The following is a 21,643-nucleotide window of genomic DNA, read 5'->3' on the forward strand; positions in this document are numbered from 1 at the left end:
CTTTCTGGGAGCTTTTTGATGACTGACTCAATCTCTTTACTTGTGATTGGTTTGTTGAGATTGTTTATTTATTCTCGAGTCAATGTTGGTTGTTTATGCTTTTCTAGGAAGTTGTCCATTTCATCTAAATTGACTAGTTTCTTAGCATACAGTTGCTCATAATATCTTCTCTTTATCTCCTTTATTTCTGCAGGGTCAGAATTTATGTCTCCTTTCCCATTTCTGATTGTATTTATTTGCATCTGCTCTCATTTTTTGGTTGTTGTAACCTAGCAAAGGGTCCTTCAATTTTATTGATTTGTCAAAGAACCAACTTCGGGTTTTGTTGATTCTCTCCATTGTTTTCTCATTCTCAATTTCTTTTACTTCTGCTCTAATCTTTATTTCTTTCTTTCTGTTTGCTTTGGGGTTGGTTTGCTGTTCTTTCTCTAGTTCCTCAAGGTGAACCATTAATTCCTCAATTTTTGCTCTCTCTTCTTTTTTAATATGGGCATTTATGGTAATAAATTTCTCTGTCAGCACTGCCTTTCCTGCATCCCATAAATTTTTTATGTAATTTTATTGAGATATATTCACATAACATACAATCATTCAAGGTGTACAATCAGTTGTTCACAGTATCATCAAATAGTTGTGCATTCATCACCACAGTCAATCTTTGAACATTTTCATTACTCAAAAAATAAAATTAAAATTAAAATAAAAAGGTTATCCAAAACATCCCCTTCTCCCCCCCCCCACTGTTCATTTACTTTTTAAAATACAGTTTTATTGAGATATATTCACCCACCCTAAGTTATACACAGTGGACAATAGATTATTCACAGCACCATAATACATTTGTGTGTTCATCACCAGAATCAAGTTTTGAAATTTTTCCTTACTCCAAAGTAAAAATAAGAGCAAAAATGTACACTGAGATCCTTCCATCCCCTCCATCCCACTCTATTCTTCATCTAATTTTTCCCCATTTTTCTACTCATCTGTCCACTGGATAAAGGGAGTGCAAGCCACAAGGTTTTCACAATCACACAGTCACAAGTTGCAAGCTACATAGTTATACAATCTTTTTCAAGAATCAAGGTCACTGGGTTGCAGTTCAACAGGTTCAGGTATTTCCCTCTAGCCATTCCAATATGATAAAAACTAAAAGGTGATATTTATATAGCACATAAGAATACCCTCCAGAGTGAAGTCTCAACTCCATTTGAGATCTCTTAGCCACTGGAACCTTATATTGTTTCATCTCTCTTCCCCCTTTTGGTCAAGAAGATCCTCTCAATCCCACAGTGCTGGGTCCAGGCTCTTGCCTGGGAATTATTTCCCACATTGCCAGGGGGATTCACACCCCTGGGAGTCATGTTCCACATAGGGGGGGAGGTAGTGAGTTCACCTGCTGAGTGAGCTTAGAGAGAGAGGGGGCACATCTGAGCAACAAAGAGGCTCTTGGGGGTGTGGGGGATCCTAGGCACAATTTTAAGTAGGCTTAGCCTCTCCCTTGCAGCAACCAGCCTCACAAGGGAGAGCCCCCAGATCGAGGGCTCAGCCCACTAAATTGGCAGTCCTCAATGTTTGCAGTAAAACCAGCAAAAATCCAGGAGGGGAAGTCCAAAACCTCTGCACTTCTCCCCAGTATTGGGACTTCACCCCAGCCTGTACAAACTCATCAAGTCCCACTTCCTTTTCACAACTCCATGTACCTACAGTGTTCAAACAAACTGATCACACAGATTAAATTATCTAGTATGCTACAGAAAGTATAGATCCTGCACCAAATAAACTTCTCTTCCCTTGGTCTTGCCAAAAGTTGTAGTTTTAAAACCTAGTCAGTATCATCCTTTACCCGTCCCCTATGCCCCCTCCCACCAGATGCATTTAACTTTGGTATATTGCCTTTGCTATATTAAAGGAAGCATAATACAATGTTTCCATTAATTATAGTCTCTAGTTTGCATTGATTGTATTTCCCCCCCAATCCCAGCCTATTTTTAACACCTTGCAGTGTTGACATTCATTTGTTCTACCTCATGTAAAACCATATTTGTACCTTTTATTACAATTATTGAGCACCCTAGGTTCCCCTGAGTTACACAGTCCCAGTCTTTATCCTTTGTCTTTTTTTCTGGTGTCCCACATGGTCCCAACCTTCCTCTTTCAACCATACTCACAGTCATCTTTGTTCAGTGTACTTACATTGCTGTGCTACTATCTCCCAAAATTGTGTTCCAAACTACTTACTCCTGTCTTTTCCTTTCTGTCTGCAGTGCTTCCTTTAGTGTTTCCTGTAGAGCAGGCATCATGTTCACAAACTCTCATTGTCTGTTTGTCTGAGAATATTTTAAACTCTCCCTCATATTTGAAGGACAGTTTTGCTGGATATAAAATTCTTGGTTGGTGGTTTTTCTCTTTCAGTATCTTAAATATATCATACCACTACCTTCTTGCCTCCATGGTTTATACTGAGAAATCTGCACATAGTCTTATTGATCTTCCCTTGTATGTGATGGATAACTTTTCCCTTGCTGCTTCCAGAATTCTCTTTGTCTTTAACATTTGATAATCTGATTATTAAGTATCTTGGCATAAGTCTATTCAGATCTATTCTGTTTGGAGTTTGCTGTGTTTCTTGGATCTGTAATTTTATGTCTTTCATAAGGGATGGTAAATTTTCAGTTACTATTTCCTCCATTATTGCCTCTGCCCCTTTTCCCTTCTCTTTGCCTTCCGGGACACCCATGACACATACATTCATGCATTTCATGTTGTCATTCAGTTCCCAGAGAGGTCACTCATATCTCATCATCCTTTTCCCCATCTGTTCTTTTGTGTGTAGGCTTTCAAATATCCTGTTCTCCAGTTCATGAGTCTTTTCTTCTGCTTCTTGACATCTGTTTCTGTATGTCATCACTGTGCCCTTCATCTCTCGTGTTGTGCTTTTCATTCCCATAATTTCTGCCAATTGTTTTTTCAAACTTTCAATTTCTTCCTTGTGTTTGTGCAATGTCTTCTTTATATCCTTCATCTCTTTTGCCATATTTTCCCTCAACTCATTGAACTGATTTTTGGATTCATTTTTTATAATTGATTTAGGAGATTTGTTTGATTAATAATTAGTTGTTTCAATTTCTGTATTTCAGTTGAAGTGTAAGTTTGTTCCTTTGACTGGGCCATATCTTCATTTTTCCTAGTGTGATTTTTCACTTTCTGTTGTCTTGGCATCTGAGTTCCTTGAATGCCCCAATCAGATTTTCCCAGACCAGAGGGACTCAGGTCTCAGGTGTAGGCTGTGTATTCAGTATTAGGTTTCCCTGAGGGTGGGTCCTAGAAGATTGACACACTTTCCTGTGAGGTCTTTAGACTCTATGCTTTCCCTATCCAGCCCAGAAGGTGGCACTTGTCAGCCTGCAGCTCCCCGCCAGCATAAAGAGGTGCAGTCTCTTTAGTTCACAGTGGACCCTGACCTATTGAGGGGCAAAGAGTGTCAGAAGCCAAGTTTAAATTGTTTCTGGTTCTTTTGCTTGTTTACCCCCAGCCCTGTGTCTGAGGTCTCTGAGGGAGGGCAGTCCCTTGAGTTGGTCCCACCCCTGTTTTCTTAGGGAAGATACCCCCCAAGGGAGTTGTCTTCTCCATTTGAATTCCTCCTTTGTCTTTCTGGCTCTGAGTCAGCATGGAATTGAAGATGCTTGAGGCTTTCTCTAATGGGCTACTTAGAATGAGAGAAAGAAAAAATGGAAAAAGAGCAAACCCCCCTTTTCAGAGTCAGTCCCGAGTCCCTCAGTTATCTTGGGACACAGCCCAGTCTTCCAGTATTCTGAGGTGAGCTGTCTCCAACAGTCTCTGTTTTTATTAATTTATGTATTTTTTCCCCACCAGCCCTGACTCCTCCCTGGTGGAAGGAGTCTGCTTCCCTTCCTACTCCATGCTTGTGTCTTGTATTCAGTAGTCCAAATGTGTTAATTAAAACCACAATTGGAGCTTGGTTGAATTACTTTCCCTGTAACCTGTTTCAAAACAGCAGTCTTTCAGCTCAGCCTTCCCTGTCTGAGGGGATAAGGGTGCCAGCTCTGGGTTTGCAGAGCTTTACTTGTGATTCTGTGCTACAATCTCAGCCACTCCACCCATTCCAGGCAGGTGTACAATGTGTGTGCATTCATGGATGTCTCCCAGCAGTTGTTCCAGATTATTTACTAATTGTTCCTGGCTGTTTATTAGTTGCTCTAGGGGACTAACTAAATTCCACACCTCTCTATGCCACCATCTTGCATCAACTCCCTCCACATAAGTTTTGATATGTTGTGTTTTTATTGTCATTTACCTTGAGGTATTTACTAATTTCTTTTGTAATTTCTTCCTTTACCCAGATTTGAGACTTGCCAACTACTACAATTGTGTGTGGTAATTCCTTAAATAAATCTTCTATATATCATATATATCTTTATATATATACACACACACAACACACACACACATATCACATCTCTCCTCACACACACACATACATATATTATATACTAAAATTCTGTCTTAGTTGTATATTTGTTTTCAAATTAAAATTTCAACCCAAGAAATCAATAATTGGAGAATATGAAAAAAGAGTAATCCCACTGGACACTATGCCCAGGAGTGGTTGTGATGGGAAAGTTTATGTTGCATGTAAGCTACATGCAGCCTGTTAACTGATCAATTTTCTAAAATAAGGTTTCAGGACAGACAGTAAGATCAAAGATAGAAGAAACATGGCAATAAGGGAAGAAAACTTTTACAGATCATTTACAAACAAAACAAGGCATATTTGAGTGTCATCATTTATACAAGCTCTACATAATTTACTTGACCATCACCATTAATATCTGCTTCCATGATTATTTCATCAACTTCTTCATGTGTTAGCCTCTCCAAGATTTGTTCTCATAAGTTTCCACTGCATTAATATAGACAATGCTATCTTTACCAAACACAAGAAATATTTTTCTAATTTCTTCACTGTGTCTTTCATTTTTCTTGCCATAATTGTTTAATATTCTGGGAAGTCAACCTTTGCTATTGTTATTGGTCTCTACTATATTAATCTTATCCTATAATTCTGCTTCCATGGGACTCTGCCTGAGAGATGCCAATACAGTTCCTAATTCCTTTATTGTGTTGGTTCCATCATCATTCCTGTCACATAGTTTAAAAAGTTTTTGTTTTCTTTGTTCAGCTGGTGAGCTATGTTGCAAGGGCTCCTACTCTCAAAAGGTAATCAATCACATAACCACTCAGCTCAATAGGTCCACCCAGACTTGTAGTGGTTTAGAGATAATATCATAAATCTATATCTTGTTCTTTATACTAATTTTTTTCAAAAACTAAAGTTTAATTTTTCAATTATAAAGGCAAAATATTTGATATAAATACTTGATATTGATATACAGTAATTTTAAATATATTCATTTTAATGAATTTTTAGTGTTCTTGTACTATGGCTTGTTTCATACCTTAATTTTTTTAAATTCTCATATACATTTTCTCCTTTTATTAAAAATCTCAAACAGTATTTTAAAGTCTGTGAACATCTTACAATGTGAATGTAACACAATATACTTCCTCATATCCCTATTGGTAGACATTTAAGATGGCTAGAGTGTCTATTATAATATTATAAACAATCCTTTGATGACCATCCTTGTACATATTTTTTCCTATATTTTAGGCTTATTTAAGGCAGAATTTCAAAAGAAAAATTAGTACAATGGGCAAATATTTTTAATGTTAATGCTACAATCATCGAACTGTTTTCTCAAAGTCATGCAGATGTGCATTTTTATCAGTATAAAGGAAAGTTTCATCTCTAGCACTCATAATTTTTTGTGATCTTTGCTAATTTGATATTTCATTTTATGATTCTTTGGTTTCTACTGTGGTTGAATATTTTTCCATGTTTGCTAATCATATATAATCCCTCTTTTGTGAACTGTCAATTCAGCCCTTTGTCCATCCATGAATTGGAGTATTACTATTTTAATAGATTTTTGATATGTATATAATTTGCATAGATATTTTAAATGAACCCTTGTAGTTTTTATAATTTGATTTTTACATATATAAAATATCAACATGTACTTATCTCTAAAAGAACATTAAAGTTGTTATATATATGAGATTGTTTATATATTTATATGCAAATAACTACTACTCTTCTAGATATAAGTATATTGATATAACATGAGTCAGTATATTCATCTATGAAATGGGGATAACAGGACTGATTTCAGGGTTGTGGTAATGATAAAAGGATATAATGTGTGAGGAAGTACCTTGAAAACTTTAAAAATGCCTGAATAAATAGAAGGTCTTGCAATGAACTGTGCTTATAAATGTAGACTGGCTGGAGTTAGTTATGGGAGCCCCCTCTTTTCAGAGGTGGGGCTTTAAACTTGGACAGGAAGAGTGTGGATGGGAGAAGTGGGATGAGCATTCAGGGAGTTTCAAGAGACAGAGAACATGAATTTGGAGGATGGTACCCCAACTGGGAAAAAAGCATGAGAGGCAAGTATAGATTGAAATTAATAGGAAGCAAATAGATTAGCTTAACCATAACCTCCAACAAAAAGAAAGTAAAGATACTAACCAAATCTATTAGCATCCTAAAGACTTCTTGAGGATTATCCTGGTCTTCAGTCTTCTTAGAACTCTTTTCTGAAGGAAGCATACCCAACAGTTACTGCCCTAAGCTCTTCTTATTCCCTTATGATGGAAGACCATCCTATTTAAGATGCTTCTAATTTATCCATTTTGTTGTTTTTTACACATTTTATCCATTTGTGTCAATCTTAGTGCCTAATCATTTTTCCTCATTAATTGTTGCTCAAATGCAATTCTGAACACATTTGCCATTATGTAAGCTTATTCTTTACTCTCTTGCAAGAGTTCCAACTCCTGTTTGAGCTGAAGAAGCAGTTTCTGAGTGGATGCTGCTCTTTTGGCACAGGAACAGGGGCTCCCTCCAGGACCAAGACAAAGGCAGGCTCCAAGGACTGCAAGCTTAGGATCTGAAATCTCTTTAAAGAAGCTACTTTTATTATGGCACATGTTTTCCTGAGCCATCTTCTGCTGTTTCATATCAAGCATTGCAAGGGCCTCCAAATACTGTTGGTTCCAAATTGCATTTCCAGACTTCAGCATTTAAATTTCTTCTGTTTTCAGTTTCAAAATTTCTTTGAGGACTGCATTTTCACAATTTAGTCTGTCTAACTTTTGGGTACAAGCTTCCTCTATATTTTTAATCTATTTTGATCAAATTCTGTTTCCCACTGCAAGACATTTATTTCCTTCTCCAAAGGTCTCTTTGGTTCCACAGTTTTTTTTTTAAGGACTGCCTAGGTATGACTTGCTGCTTTGCCAAGTTTTGTCATGCTTTGAAGAATTTTCAATGCTTCCTCTTTACCTTCAAGTTGTCTGTGAGAGCTCAGTTTTTAAAATTTCTACCTCCTCTAAAGTTATCTGAAGACATTGATTTAATTCTACATTTGACAATCCTGAGTTAGAATTGCTGCCTTCTTATATATCTGTTAATTTCTAGGTTTATTTTCTGTGTTCTCTACCAGAACATAAACTCTGTGACATTAGTGCCTTTGACTATATTCTTCACCGATGCCATTTTCAGTTCCTAGAACAATGACTGGTACTAGTGCTACATTGTCATCTGTAATTGGAAATTCTGGATCCTTGAAGATATGAATCTTGCAAGCTCTTAGCTTGGAATACTGAAAAATTCCACCTTTACTTTCTTCCCCCTGTCTTGGAAGTGTGGGAGGGCTAAAGTTCTTTCCATCTAATCTTTCTCTTGATGTAAATAAATGTGAAACTTCCACTTCATAAATGATACCTGATCTTCTTCCAAGGACATATCATAAATCACCTTCTGTCATGTAATCATCTTCTATTTCCCAGATTTGGACTTCTGATTCACTCGATGATCTGACAACCTTGCTCATTAGCCAAATGCCATCTTTATTATAAGGAAAAACAGGATGTCTGGCATGGGTAGTTCTTGTCACAAATTACATGTTTATACATTGAGTTCAAAACCAATGACTTATTATATTTTATGCATTTCTCTTTTAGGTCCTGTAGGAAGTAAAAGTGGAATTAAAAAAAAATGCTAGTACAACGGTACTAGCATTTATATTTACCCATGTAATTACCCTTACCAGAGATACTTATTTCTCTATGTGGTTTCCATCTATTGTCTAGTGTCCTTTTCCTTGCAACCTGTATTACTCTCTTTAGCATCTCTTGTAGGATAAGTCTAGTGATAGACTCCCTCAGCTTTTGTTTATCTGGGAGTGTCCTAATTTCCATCATTTTTTGAAAGAAACTTTTGCAGATATAAAACTCTTGGCTGGAAATCTTTCATTTTCAGCACTTTGAATATGCCATTGCACTGCAATCTTGCCTCTATGGTTTCCACTGACAAACTGGCACAATCTTATTGAAGCTCCCTTGCATATGATACAATGCTTCTCTCTTGTGGCTTTCAGAATTCTCTCTTTATGTTTGACATTTGACAGTTTGATTATAATTTGTCACAGTGGGGATCTTTTTGGGTTTATTTTGTTTGGAGTTCGTGAGCATCTTGGATGTGTATGTTCATGTCTTTCATTTAATTTGGGAACTTTTCATCCATTATTTCTTTGAATATTCTGTTCCTTTCTTTCTTCTCCTTCTAGAATTCCCACAATGTGTATATTGGTACACTTTATGGTATCCCACAAGCTCCTCAGATTCTGTTCACTTTTCTTCATTCCTTATTCTTTCTGCTCCTCAGACTGAATGGTTTCAATTCTGTTATCTTCATATTCACTGATTCTTTATTCTGCCTGCTACAATCTTCTGTTTAACCCCTCAAGGGAATTTTTAATTTCTGTTACTGTGATCTTCATGTCTGCTGGGTTCCTTCTATAATTTCCATCTCTTTATTATATTCTGCTTGTGTTCATCTATTGTTTTTCTGATTTCCCTTAGTTTGTTTTCATTGAAGAAGTTGTAGGTTTTCCAAAAACTCATGCACAAAATACAGAGTTCCCACATACAACCCTTTTATTAACAACTTGGATTAGTGTGGTACATTCATTAAAACTGATGACAGAACATCTTTATAATTCTACTACTAACTCTAGTCCATGGTTTGCATTAGATTTCACTGTATTGTACAGTCCTGTGTTGTTGTTCTTTTTAAAATTTTTCTAGTTACATACATACAACCTAAATTTTCCCTTTATAACCACATTCAAATATATAATTCAGTGCTGTTAATTACATTCACAATGTTTTGCTACCATCAGCACCCATTACCAAAATTTTCCATCACCTCAAATAGAAACTCTATACAATATAAGCATTAACTTCCCATATGCTACCCCACCCTGGCCCTGATAACCTATATTCTAGTTTATAGAATAATAGATAAACTAACAGTAGAATGTACTGATCCTAATTATTTCAAATCAGTGAGATTACAGGCTATTTGTCTTTTCTGTCTGGCTTATTTCGCACAATATGATGTATTCAAAGTTTATCCATATTGCCACATGTATCAGAATATCATTCTTTTTATGGCTGAATAATATTTTAGTGTATGTATATACTACATTTTTTTCCATTGTTGCTTCCATCCTTTGGCTGTTGTGAATAATGCCACCATGAACATTGGCATGCAATATCTGTTCAAGTCCTTGCCTTCAATTCTTTTGGGTATATACCTAGAAGTGGGATTGCCAGGTCATAATTCTATCTTAATTATCTGCAGAACTGCCAGACTGTTTTCCACAATGGCTGTACCATTTTATATTCCCACCAACAATAAACGAATGTCCCAATTAATCCATGTCCTCTCCAATACTTGTTATTTTCCTTTTTGTAAATAATAGTGTGCTGGTTTGGATCTGTTATGTACCCCAGAAAAGAATACATTCTTTCAATCCAATCTTGTGGGGGCAGACCTATTTTGGGTGGGAACTTTTGATTAGATTGTTTCCATGTAGATGTGACCCTGTGCATTCAAGGTGGGTCTTAATCCCCTTGCTGGAGCCCTCTATGAGAGGATAAAAGGCAGAGCCATTTTGAAGCGAGTCAGAGAAGTTAAGAAAGACACACCCCAGGAGAAGCAAGAAAGACCCACAAGAGAAGCTAAGACAGAAGCCCAGAGACTTTTTGGAGAAAGCCACATAAACCAGAAACTAAACCTGGGAGAGGACCAGCAGACTCCAGCCATGTGCCTTCCCATGTGACAGAAGAACCCGAGATGCCATTGGCTTTTCTTCAGAGAAGTCCTGTTGATGCCTTAATTGGGACATTTTCATGGCCTTAGAACTATAAATCTGTGAAATAATAAACCCCTACTGTAAAAGCTAATCCATTTCTAGTATTTTGCATTCTGGCAGCTTTAGCAAACTGGAACAAGTAGCCATTCTAGTGGGTATGAGGTTGTATCTCATTGTGGTTTTGATTTGCATGTCCCTATTGGCCAATGTTGAGTTTCTTGTCATTTGCCTTTTGGCCATTTGGATATCTTCTTTGGAAAAATGAATATTCAAATATTTGGCCCATTTTAAAATTTGGTTGTTTGTCTTGCTGTTGTTGAGTTGTAGGATTTCTGGATATATTCTGGATAGTAAACCATTTTCAGATATGTGGTTTCCAAATATTTTCTCCCATTTTGTAGTCTGTCATTTTACTTTCATGATAAAGTCCTTTGATGTCCAAAAGTTTTTAATTTTGATGAAGTCCCATTTATATATTTTTTCTTTTGATGCTTGTGCTTCAGATTTAAAATCTAAGAAGCCACTGCCTAACAAAAAGTCCTGAAGGTGCTTCCCTATATTTTTTTCTAGAAGTTTTATAGTTCTGCTTCTTATATTTAGGTCTTTAATCCATTTTCAATTGAATTTTTGTATATGCTGTGAGGTAGGGGTCCATCTTAATTCTTTTGCATATGACATCCAGTTTTCCCAGCACCATTTGTTGAAGGGGTTATTCTATCCCAACTGAGTGGACTTGGCACCCTGTCAAAAATCTGTTGGCCATAAATGTAAGGGATCATTTCTGAACTCTCAATTCAAATCCATTGGTCTATATGTCTGTCTTTGTGTAACTACCATGCTGTTTTGATTATTGTGGCTTTGTAATAAGTATGAAGAATGGGAAGTGTGAGTCCTCCAAATTCATTTTTCTTTTTCAAGATCGCTTTGGCTATTTGGGGTCCCTTACCCTTCTATATAAATCTGATGATTGGTCTTTCCATTTCAGCAAAGAAGGTTGTTGGAATTTTGATCAGGATTGCATTGAATCTGTAAATCACATTGGGTATAATTGACATCTTAAAAATATTTAGTCTTCCAATCCATGATCATGGAATGTCCTTCCACTTATCTAGGTCTTCTTTGATTTCTTTTAGCAATATCTTATAGTTTTCTGTATACAAGTCATTTATATCCTTGGATAGATTTATTCCTAGATATTTGATTCCCTTAGTTGTTAGGGAAGTCAAATAGAATTTTTCCCTTTCATGGGCTCTACTGTAGGACTCAATGCAGGTAATATTTTGTCCCAGGTGTCTGACTTAATTGTTTCTTACACTGCTTTAGCTTTCACAATTTGTTTTTGCCTGGAGGGCAAATTCCAGGATTGGTGGCAGTGGCAAGCTTGAGAGGCATTTCCTACATCAGTTTTTCCCAGCCAGAGCAAGGCCAGGGGCCCCCATTGGGAGCATGGCAGGCTCCACACTGCCCTGAGGAGGGGGTGCAGAAGGGTGTCAGGGGTTTGTCCTATGGCTTTTTAAAGGTGCATTTTCTTGATTCAGCATTTGCCTTGGAGATGAAGTCCTTTAACTGTTTTCTGTAGTTTTGAGGAAAGATTCTTTAAGACTCTTCTGCTGCTTTTGTCTGAGGTGGTTTGGTACAAAAGCCACCTCAGAGCTGGGCCCCCAGCAATCTGAAGCAGCAGATAAAAAGCAGTCATCAGTGATTGGACCATGAACCTCTGGATCTTGTGGAACTAGATCTTTATATCCCACCCTGGTATCAACAAAGTACACCAGGAGCCATGAGGCTAGGGGATAGGGGATGGTAGCTACTGCATGGAAAGTGAAATTCATTGGTAATTACAGCACTTTACCAGCCTCTTCCTCCTGCTCTTCCATGGATGCAACACAGTGTTCTACTAGATTCCAGAGTTTTCAAAATAATTGATTCAGACAATTCCTGACAGTTCAAAAGCTGTTGTGGTAGAAGGACTGATTCCTGGAGCTTCCTTCTCCACCATCCTCCCACAATGCTCTCTACTTTCTTTCTCCTTTAGTTCTTTGTGCTTCCCTTTAACTCTTTGAACATTTTTAGTACCATTTTTTAAAAAGTCTTTGGTATGTTCTAGGACTGGTCCTCCTCACTGATAGTTTCTAATACTTTAATTTTCTACTTAGCCTTGGCTATCACTTCCTGTTTCTTTTTAGTTTTGTAATCTTTTGTTAAAACCTAGTCATTTTGATATATTAATATGTTATTGCTGAAATTTAGACTCTGAGGCATCTATTACTTATTGCTTATAGCCAGCTAGTATTATGATAGAGCTTTCCATGAATGCCAGGAACTAACAAGAAATGAAGAAGGAGAAAAAGGAAAACACCTTTCCCAGTCTTTGCATATTTACCTGTTGTTCTAGTTTGCTAATGCTGCAGAATGCAAAACACCAGAGATGGATAGGCTTTTATAAAATGGGGGTTTATTTCGCTACACAGTTACAGTCTTAAGGCCACAAAGTGTCCAAGGCAACACATCAGCAGTCAGGTACCTTCACCGGAGGATAGCCAATGGCGTCCGGAAAACCTTAGCTAGGAAGGCAGCTGGCGTCTGCTCCAAAGTTCCAGCCTCAAAACGGCTTTCTCCCAGGACGTTCCTCTCTAGCAAGCTTTCTCCTCTTCAAAACATCACTTCCAGCTCCACTCAGTGAGTTCCCTCTCTCTGAGTCAGCTCATTTATATAGCTCCACTGATCAAGGCCCACCCTGAATGGGCGGGGCCATGCCTCCATGGGAACATCTCATCAGAATCATCTCCCACAGCTGGGTGGGGCACACTCCAAGCAAATCCAACCAACACCAAAACGTCTGTCCCACAAGACCACAAAGATAATGGCATTTGGGGGACACAATACATTCAAACCGGCACATTCCACCCCCTGGACCCCAAAATGACATAATCTTTCCAAATACAAAATACATTCATTCCATCACAATATCACAAAAAACTTACATCATTTCAGTAACAATAGTTAAGCACAAAATCCCATCAAAATCAATTTAGGCGTGGTCAGTCCCAAGGCACAATCTTTCTTTAGCTGTGGATCTGTGAACTTAGAACAAGTTATGTGCTCCCAATATAAAAAGGAGAGACATTCATAGGATAAACATTTCCATTGCCATAAGGAGAAACAGTAAGGAAAACAGGGTTAACAGGACCAAAACAGTTCCTAAAACCCGCAGGACAAACTCCATTAGATTTCAAAGTCTGAGAGTCATTAACAGAACGATGTTGCATCTGTGGGGCTTGAGAGAGCGGGAGCCTAACCCTTCCCAAGGGCCTTTTCGGCAGCCCTTTCCTTTCCAAATGCTTAGGTGAGTGCTCCAACATATCCACACATTGGGAAGACCACCTTCTCGGCCCCACCCTCCTCAAACATCGGGGCAGCTCCCAGATTCCCTTCCATCTCCGGGGCACACACTCAACCCCTTCAGAACAGTGTGGTGGCAGCCAGGCTCTCCCCAATTCCCTGGGAATGTGCTCCGCCCTCTTTGGGACCTCAGATGGCAAAACTCTTCCAGAGCATCGAGGCGGAAAGCCCGCCCTCGACCTCCAGGGCAAACTCACCCTTTCCATGCATGTGGGCTGCTCTGCTCTCCCAGCCCGAGACCTCTTGACTCCAGACCTCAACCTCCATGGCTCTGTCTTTGAAGAGATTTTTCCTTTAATTTTTTCCTTGTCTGTCTCCTCCAGTCCAGGCTGGCAATGGCTCTGTCTATAAAGATCTCACAAAAATTCTGTTGGCTTTACATGAAGCACACAGGGGTCAAAGCCATTAGACAATAGGACTTTCCACAAATCCTTTCTGCTTAACTCCTTTTTCAATCTTGGCTTGTACTGAAATGGCGGCGGGGTTCCATGTTTGGTTATATCCTCACACTGGGCTGTAGCTTCTGGGATTCCACCCCCTGGAAGCTCGTAATTTTCCAAGCCATCAGCTTCTGGTTTCTTTGAACCCAAGAGTTCAGTTCTAAGTTTATCTCTCTCCGCTCGCATTTTACTATAAGCTGCAAGGAGAAGCCAGGGTATATCCTCCACATGTAGTCTGGAGATCTCCTCAGCTAAGTATTCCAGGTTGTCACTTTCAAATTCTTCCTTCCATCTGACACCAGGACTCAATTTTGCCAAATTCTCTGCCACTTTAAAACAAGGATCGCCTTTCTTCCAGCCTGCAACAACACTTTCATCATTTCTGTTCAAGGCCTCGTCAGAAGGATCTTTGGAGTCCACATTTCCATAAACAGTCTCTTTAAAGCAGTTTTGGCCTTTTCTATCAAGCTCCTCACAATTCTTACAGAATCTTCCCCTTATCCATTTAAAAAGCCATTCCAACATGTTTGGTATTTGCAAACTCAGCAGCAAAAGCACCCCACTTCTCTGGTACCAAAATCTGTCCTAGTTTGCTAATGCTGCAGAATGCAAAACACCAGAGATGGATAAGCTTTTATAAAACAGGGGTTTATTTTGCTACACAGTTACAGTCTTAAGGCCACAAAGCGTCCAAGGCAACACATCAGCAATCGGGTACCTTCACCGGAGGATAGCCAATGGCGTCCGGAAAACCTTAGCTAGGAAGGCAGCTGGCATCTGCTCCAAAGTTCCGGCCTCAAAACAGCTTTCTCCCAGGACGTTCCTCTCCAGCAAGCTTGCTCCTCTTCAAAACATCACTCCCAGCTCCACTCAGTGAGTTCCCTCTCTCTGAGTCAGCTCATTTATATAGCTCCACTGATCAAGGCCCACCCTGAATGGGCGGGGCCACGCCTCCATGGGAACATCTCATCAGAATCATCTCCCACAGCTGGGTGGGGCACACTCCAAGCAAATCCAACCAACACCAAAACGTCTGTCCCACAAGACCACAAAGATAATGGCATTTGGGGGACACAATACATTCAAACCGGCACACCTGTGTTGAGCACTCTCTTTTGGAGTTTAACCATACAATGAGTTTAGAAAGGAACTTCACATCAAAATGTAGGGGTGCCCTGATTGTTTCTGCATATGTGTCTTTTCTTGGGCATGCATCCATGACCCTTGGAATTACTCCATTTACACATATGTGAATGATCCCTCTTTCCAAGAAAACAATTTTCTTAGTGTCCTGGGCCCTGTACTGTGTATCCTACATCCAGAAATCTCTTGAGAGCAAATTGACTGTTCTCCCACAATGTTCTGTAGATGAGCTTTGTGAACTGTCTTTGACACACAGGGCAAGTTCTGGGGCATATGAGTCCCTCAGGACACCACCAGACAGATTGGGTCAGGCATAGAGGCTCTGATATGGGCATGGGGGTTATTCTGCTCCCTCCAGAATCAGGACAAGGGATCTGCCCTGGGAGCATGGGCCAGCTTCATTCTGAGTCTATGAGGGATCAGGTGTGGGCCAGCCAGGGTGCCACAAGATCCTACCACTTTTTAAAAATAGTTTAATTGAGATACATTCACATATGCTACAGTCATCCACAGTGTACAATCGTCTATTCATAGTACCATCATATAGTTGTGCATTCATCACCAGAATCAACTTTTGAATATTTTCCTTACCACCCCACAAAATAAATAAATAAAAGTAAAAAAGGACACCCAAAACATTCCATACTCCCCCATCACATCCTATTTTTCATTTAGTTTTTATCACCATTTTTCTACTCATCTGTCCATACATGGATAAAGGGAGTGTGAGGAATGAGGTTTTCACAATCACACAGTCACACCATGTAAGCTACATAGTTATGCAATTGTCTTCAAGAATCAAGGCTACTGGGTTGCAGTTTGGCAGTTTCAGTTATTTTCTTCTAGCTATGCTGATACACAAAAACTAAAAAGAGATATCTATATAGCACAAAAGAATGTGTTGCAGAGTGATCTCTCAACTCTATTTGAAATCTGTCAGCCACTGAAAATTTATTTTTTCTCATTTCTCTTTCCCATTTTGGTCAAGATTTTCTCAATCTCATGATTCCAGGTCCAGTCTCATCACCAGGAGTCATGTCCCACGTAACCAGAGAGATTAATACCCCTGGGAGTCAGGTCCCATGTACAGGGGAGGGCAGTGAGTTCACGTCCTGCATGGGCTTAGAGATAGAGGGCCTTATCTGAGAAACAAAGATGTTCTCAGGAGGAGAGCCTTAGGTACAATTATATGTAGGCTCAGCCTCTCCTTTGCAGCAAGCTTCACAAGGGCAGGCCCCAAGAATGACAGCTCATCCTATCAAACTATCAGCCCTCAACATTTGTGAGAACACCAGTAACAACCCAGATTGGGAAGTCAAAAATTTCAGCATATTTCCCCAGGTCCCCAGGGAGGGCCTGCAAATACATCCTCATTCACTGCCCACATTACTTTGGGATGTATTGGGATTTCACACTAACCTGTACAAACCTAACAAATCTCATTTCCTATTAAAAGTTCTATGTAATTATGGTGTTTGAATAAACTGACCATACAAGTTAAATTATATAGTGTGCTGAAGAAAATATAGATCCTCCACCAAATAAACATCTCTTCCCTTGGTCTCACACAGAAATTGAAGTTTTAAAACACATCAGTATCTTCCTTTACGCTTTGGCCTGATTTGTGTTAGTCCTAACCAGATCTGCTTCATTCATATCTCTAATTGAACTCTGAAGTCTTTTCAACTTTTCTAAGAGTTGCTGTATGATGTAATACTGATATTCATAGTTGTCAAGCTCTAGCTCTGAGTTTCAGGTGTCACACATATACCCAAAGTTCCAGAGATCGACTAGCTTATACACAAAGAACTCAACATTTCAGAATTTAGAGATAGCCATTACAACTGCTGTAAGAGCTTACCATCTAGGGACCATTGCAATAAGCATTCCCCTGATAAGCTGTGCCCTAAGATTCAATTCTCAAAGTTTACACATTATACCTAGTACATGTTCATAAGGCATTATATATGTCTTTTCATTTCTGTCATACTTCACTCAAAATGCTGTCCTCAGTGTACAATGTGAGCATGTCTCACAGCTTCATTCCTTCTTGCAATTGTTCAATATTCTATTGTATGCATACACCACAGTTCACCATTCTATTAATCAGTCAATGCACCCTTAGGCCACCACCATCCATTGAAAATCATGAAAACTGCTGCCATAAACACCAGTGTGCCAATGTCTAATCAAGTCTCTGCTCTCAGATCTTCCAAGTATATTCCCCATACTGAGGTTGGAGGACCTTATGGCACACACATACTTAGCTTCTTGTGGAACCACCACACTGTGCTCCAGATAGGCTACACCATTCTACCTCCCCACCAACAGTAAATAGGTACATCCCTCTCTCCATGATTTCTCCAGCACTTGTACCCCTCTGTTTATATTTTTCCCTGCAATTTTATAGAGATATATTCACATACCATACAATCATCCACAGTGTATGATCAATTGTTCATAGTATGAGCATATAGTTATGCATTCATCACCACAATCAGCACTTGGACATATTCAATATTTCAAAAAATATTTTTAAGAAGAATAAAACAGGTAAAAAATTAATATACCATACAATACAATATAATAACAAGGAAAGACAACACCACTACAAAGAATCCCATAACCCCCTGTTATATCCCCCTCTCATAGACATTTAGCTTTGGTATATTGCCGTTGTTACATTTCATGGAACCATATTACATTGTTATTGTTAACCTTAGACTCCAGTTTGCTTTAATTATATTTTTCCCAATGCCATCCCTTTTTCAACACATTTCAAGGTTGACATTCACTTTTTCTCCCACATATAAAAACATTTTTATATTTGTACATTTATTCACCATCATTGACCACTCTAGGTTTCACTAAGTTTTACAGTCCCTGTCTTTATTATCTTTCTTTCCTTCTGGTGTCATACTGCAGCTAGCACTCCTCTTTCAGCTTTACTTACAGACATCTTTGTTCAGTGTACTTACAACATTATGCTATCACCATACAGTACTGTGCTATCCATTTCTGGATCTATACAATCAATCCTGTATAGATCATTCATTCTATATTCCTTCAGCATCAAATGCCCAATCTCTACTCTCTTTCTATCTCCTGATAACCTGTGTTCTCAGGTTTTGACTCTCAGTTTGCTCATTAATGTTAGTATTAGTGAGTCCATACAATATTTGTCTTTTTGTTTCTGGCTAACTTCACTCAACATAACATCCTCAAGGTACATCCACATTATTATACATTACATAAATTTGTTTGATCTTACAGCTGCATAATATTCCATCATGTGTACATACCACAGTTTGTTTATCCACTCATCTGTTGATGGACAATTGAGCTGTTTCCATCTCTTGACAATTGTAAATAATTTTGAATAATGCTGCTGTAAACATTAGTTTAGAAAAGTAAAAAGACAACCTACACAAAGGAGAAAATATTTGGAAGCCACAAATCATATAAGGGTTTATTATCCAGAATATTAGTTTTCATTTCCTCTGAGTATATACTTAGCAGTGGAATTGCTGGATCACATGGTAATTCCATACTTAGCTTCCTGAGGAATGGCCACAGTGCCTTCCAGAGTGGTTGCACCATTATACATTTCCTCCAACAATGAATAAGTGTGCCTCTTTCTCCACATCCTCATCAGCACTTGCAATTTTCTGTTTTATTGGTAATGGCCATTCTTTTAGGTGTGAGATATCTCACTGTGGTTTTGATTTGCATTTCCTTAATAGCCAGTGAGGACAAGCATCTTTTCATATGTTTTTGAGCCATTTTTATTTCCTCTTCAGAAAAGTGTCTGTCCATGTATTTTGCCCATATTTAGTTGGGTTGTTTGTCTTTCTGTTGTTGAGTTGTAGGACCTTTTTTTATATTCTGGATATTAAACCCTTATATGATCTGTGGCTTCCAAATATTTTCTCCCTTTGTGCAGGCTGTCTTTTTAGTTTTCTGACAAAGTCCTTGGATGTACAAACGTTTTAACTTTGAGGAGATCTCATTTATCTGTTTGCTCTTTGGTTGCTCACACTTTGGGTGTAAGGTCTAGGAAACCACCTGTTATCAAATGATCTTTAAGATATTTCCCTACATTTTCTTCTAAAAGTCTTATGGCCTTAACACTAATGTTTAGCTCTTTGATCTATTTCAAGTTAATTTTTGTATAAAGAGTGAGTTAGGAGTCCTCTTTCATTCTTTTAGATATGGATATACAGTTCTCAAAACACCATTTATTGAAGAAGCTGCTCTATTCCTTCGACTTGACTGCCTTATCAAAGATCAATTGTCAACATGAAGAAGAGCATGGCACAGGATATAAAGGACATGAAGAAGACCCTAGAAGAGCATAAAGAAGAAATTGCAAGAGTAAATAAAAAAAAATAGAAGATATTATGGAAATAAAAGAAACTGTTGACCAAATTAAAAAGATTCTGGATACTCATAGTGCAAGACTAGAGGAAGCTGAACAATGAATCAGCAACCTCAAGGGCCACAGAATGGAAAATGAAAGAACAAAAGAAAGAATGCAGAAAAAAATTGAAAAAAATGAAATGGACCTCAGGGATATGATAGATAAAATAAAACATCCAAATATTAGACTCATTGGTGTCCCAGAAGGGGAAGAGAAGGGTAAAGGTCTAGAAAGAGTATTCAAAGAAATTGTTGGGGAAAACTTCCCAAACCTTCTACACAATATAAATACACAAAGCATAAATTCCCAGCAAGCTCCAAATAGAATAAATCCAAATAAACCCACTCCAAGACATATTCTGATCAGACTGTCAAATACTGAAGAGAAGGAGCAAGTTCTGAAAGCAGCAAGAGAAAAGCAATTCAACACATACAAAGGAAACAACAGAAGACTAAGTAGTGACTACTCAGTGGCCACCATGGAGGTGAGAAGGCAGTGGCATAACATATTTAAAATTCTGAGAGAGAAAAATTTCCAACCAAGAATACTTTATCCAGCAAAGCTCTCCTTCAAATTTAAGGGAGAGTTTAAATTTTTCACAGACAAACAAATGCTGAGAGATTTTGTTAATAAAAGACCTGCCCTACTTCAGATACTAAAGGAGTCCTACCAACAGAGAAACAAAGAAAGGAGAGACAGAGATGGAGAAAGGTTCAGTACTAAAAAGATTCAAAATTGGTTCATTAAAGGACAATAAGAGAGAGAGGGAAAAATATATCTGACAAACATAAACCAAACATAAACTCATCATATGATGGCTGATTCAAGAAATGCCTTCACAGTAATAACATTGAATGTAAATGGATTAAACTCCCCAATTAAAAGACATAGATTGGCAGAATGGATCAAAAAATATGAACCATCAATATGTTGCATACAAGAGACTCATCTTAGACACAGGGACACAAAGAAATTGAAAGTGAAAGGATGGAAAAAATATTTCATGCAAGCTATAGCCAAAAAAAAGCATGAGTAGCAATATTAATCTCAGATAAAATAGACTTTAAATGCAAGGATGTTAGGAGAGACAAAGAAGGCCACTACATACTAATAAAAGGGGCAATTCAACAAGAAGAAATAACAATCATAAATGTTTATGCACGCAATCAAGGTGCCACAAAATACATGAGACAAACACTGGCAAAACTAAGGGAAGCAATGGATGTTTCCACAATAATTGTTGGCGACTTCTACACATCACTCTCTCCTATAGATAGATCAACCAGACAGACGACCAATAAGGAAATTGAAAACCTAAACAATCTGATAAATGAATTTGATTTAACAGACATATATAGAACATTACATCCCAAATCACCAGGATACACACTCTTCTCTAGTGATCATGGAACTTTCTCCAGAATAGACCATATCCTGGGACATAAAACAAGCCTCAGTAAATTTAAAAAAAAAAATGAAATTATTCAAAGCACATTCTCTGACCACAGTGGAATACAATTAGAAGTCAATAACCATCAGAGACTTAGAAAATCCACAAACTTAGAAAATTCACCTGGAAGTTAAACAACACACTCCTAAAGCAAATAGATTATAATGTAGAATGTAGGGGAACTAGTGATAGAGAGCAATTAATGAAGGGGGAACAATAACTCAATAAGAACAGATAAGCTATCGTGGGTAAGTTTAACATTCTGGGAATGCCCAGGAATGACTATGGTTTGCTAATTTCTGATGGGTATGGTAGGAACAAGTTCACAGACATGTTGCTATATTAGGTTATTTTCTTGGGGCAGAGTAGGGACATGTTGGACTCCCTTGTTATGGTTTGTTTGAAATGTTTTTTTATATTGTATGTTTTTTAAATTTTTTTGATATAGTTGATTAAAAAAAAGTTAATTAAAAAAATAACAATG

The 21,643-nt window shown here is 38.1% G+C and overlaps 1 pseudogene; it reads right to left on the minus strand.

Moving 5' to 3' along the window:
• Positions 1 to 6,765: 6,765 nt before the first annotated feature.
• On the minus strand, positions 6,766 to 7,976 carry LOC119522316 (annotated as a pseudogene).
• Positions 7,977 to 21,643: the final 13,667 nt, after the last annotated feature.

The sequence above is a fragment of the Choloepus didactylus genome, chromosome X (assembly GCF_015220235.1).
Source record: "Choloepus didactylus isolate mChoDid1 chromosome X, mChoDid1.pri, whole genome shotgun sequence".
In the NCBI taxonomy this organism is placed as follows: domain Eukaryota; kingdom Metazoa; phylum Chordata; class Mammalia; order Pilosa; family Megalonychidae; genus Choloepus; species Choloepus didactylus.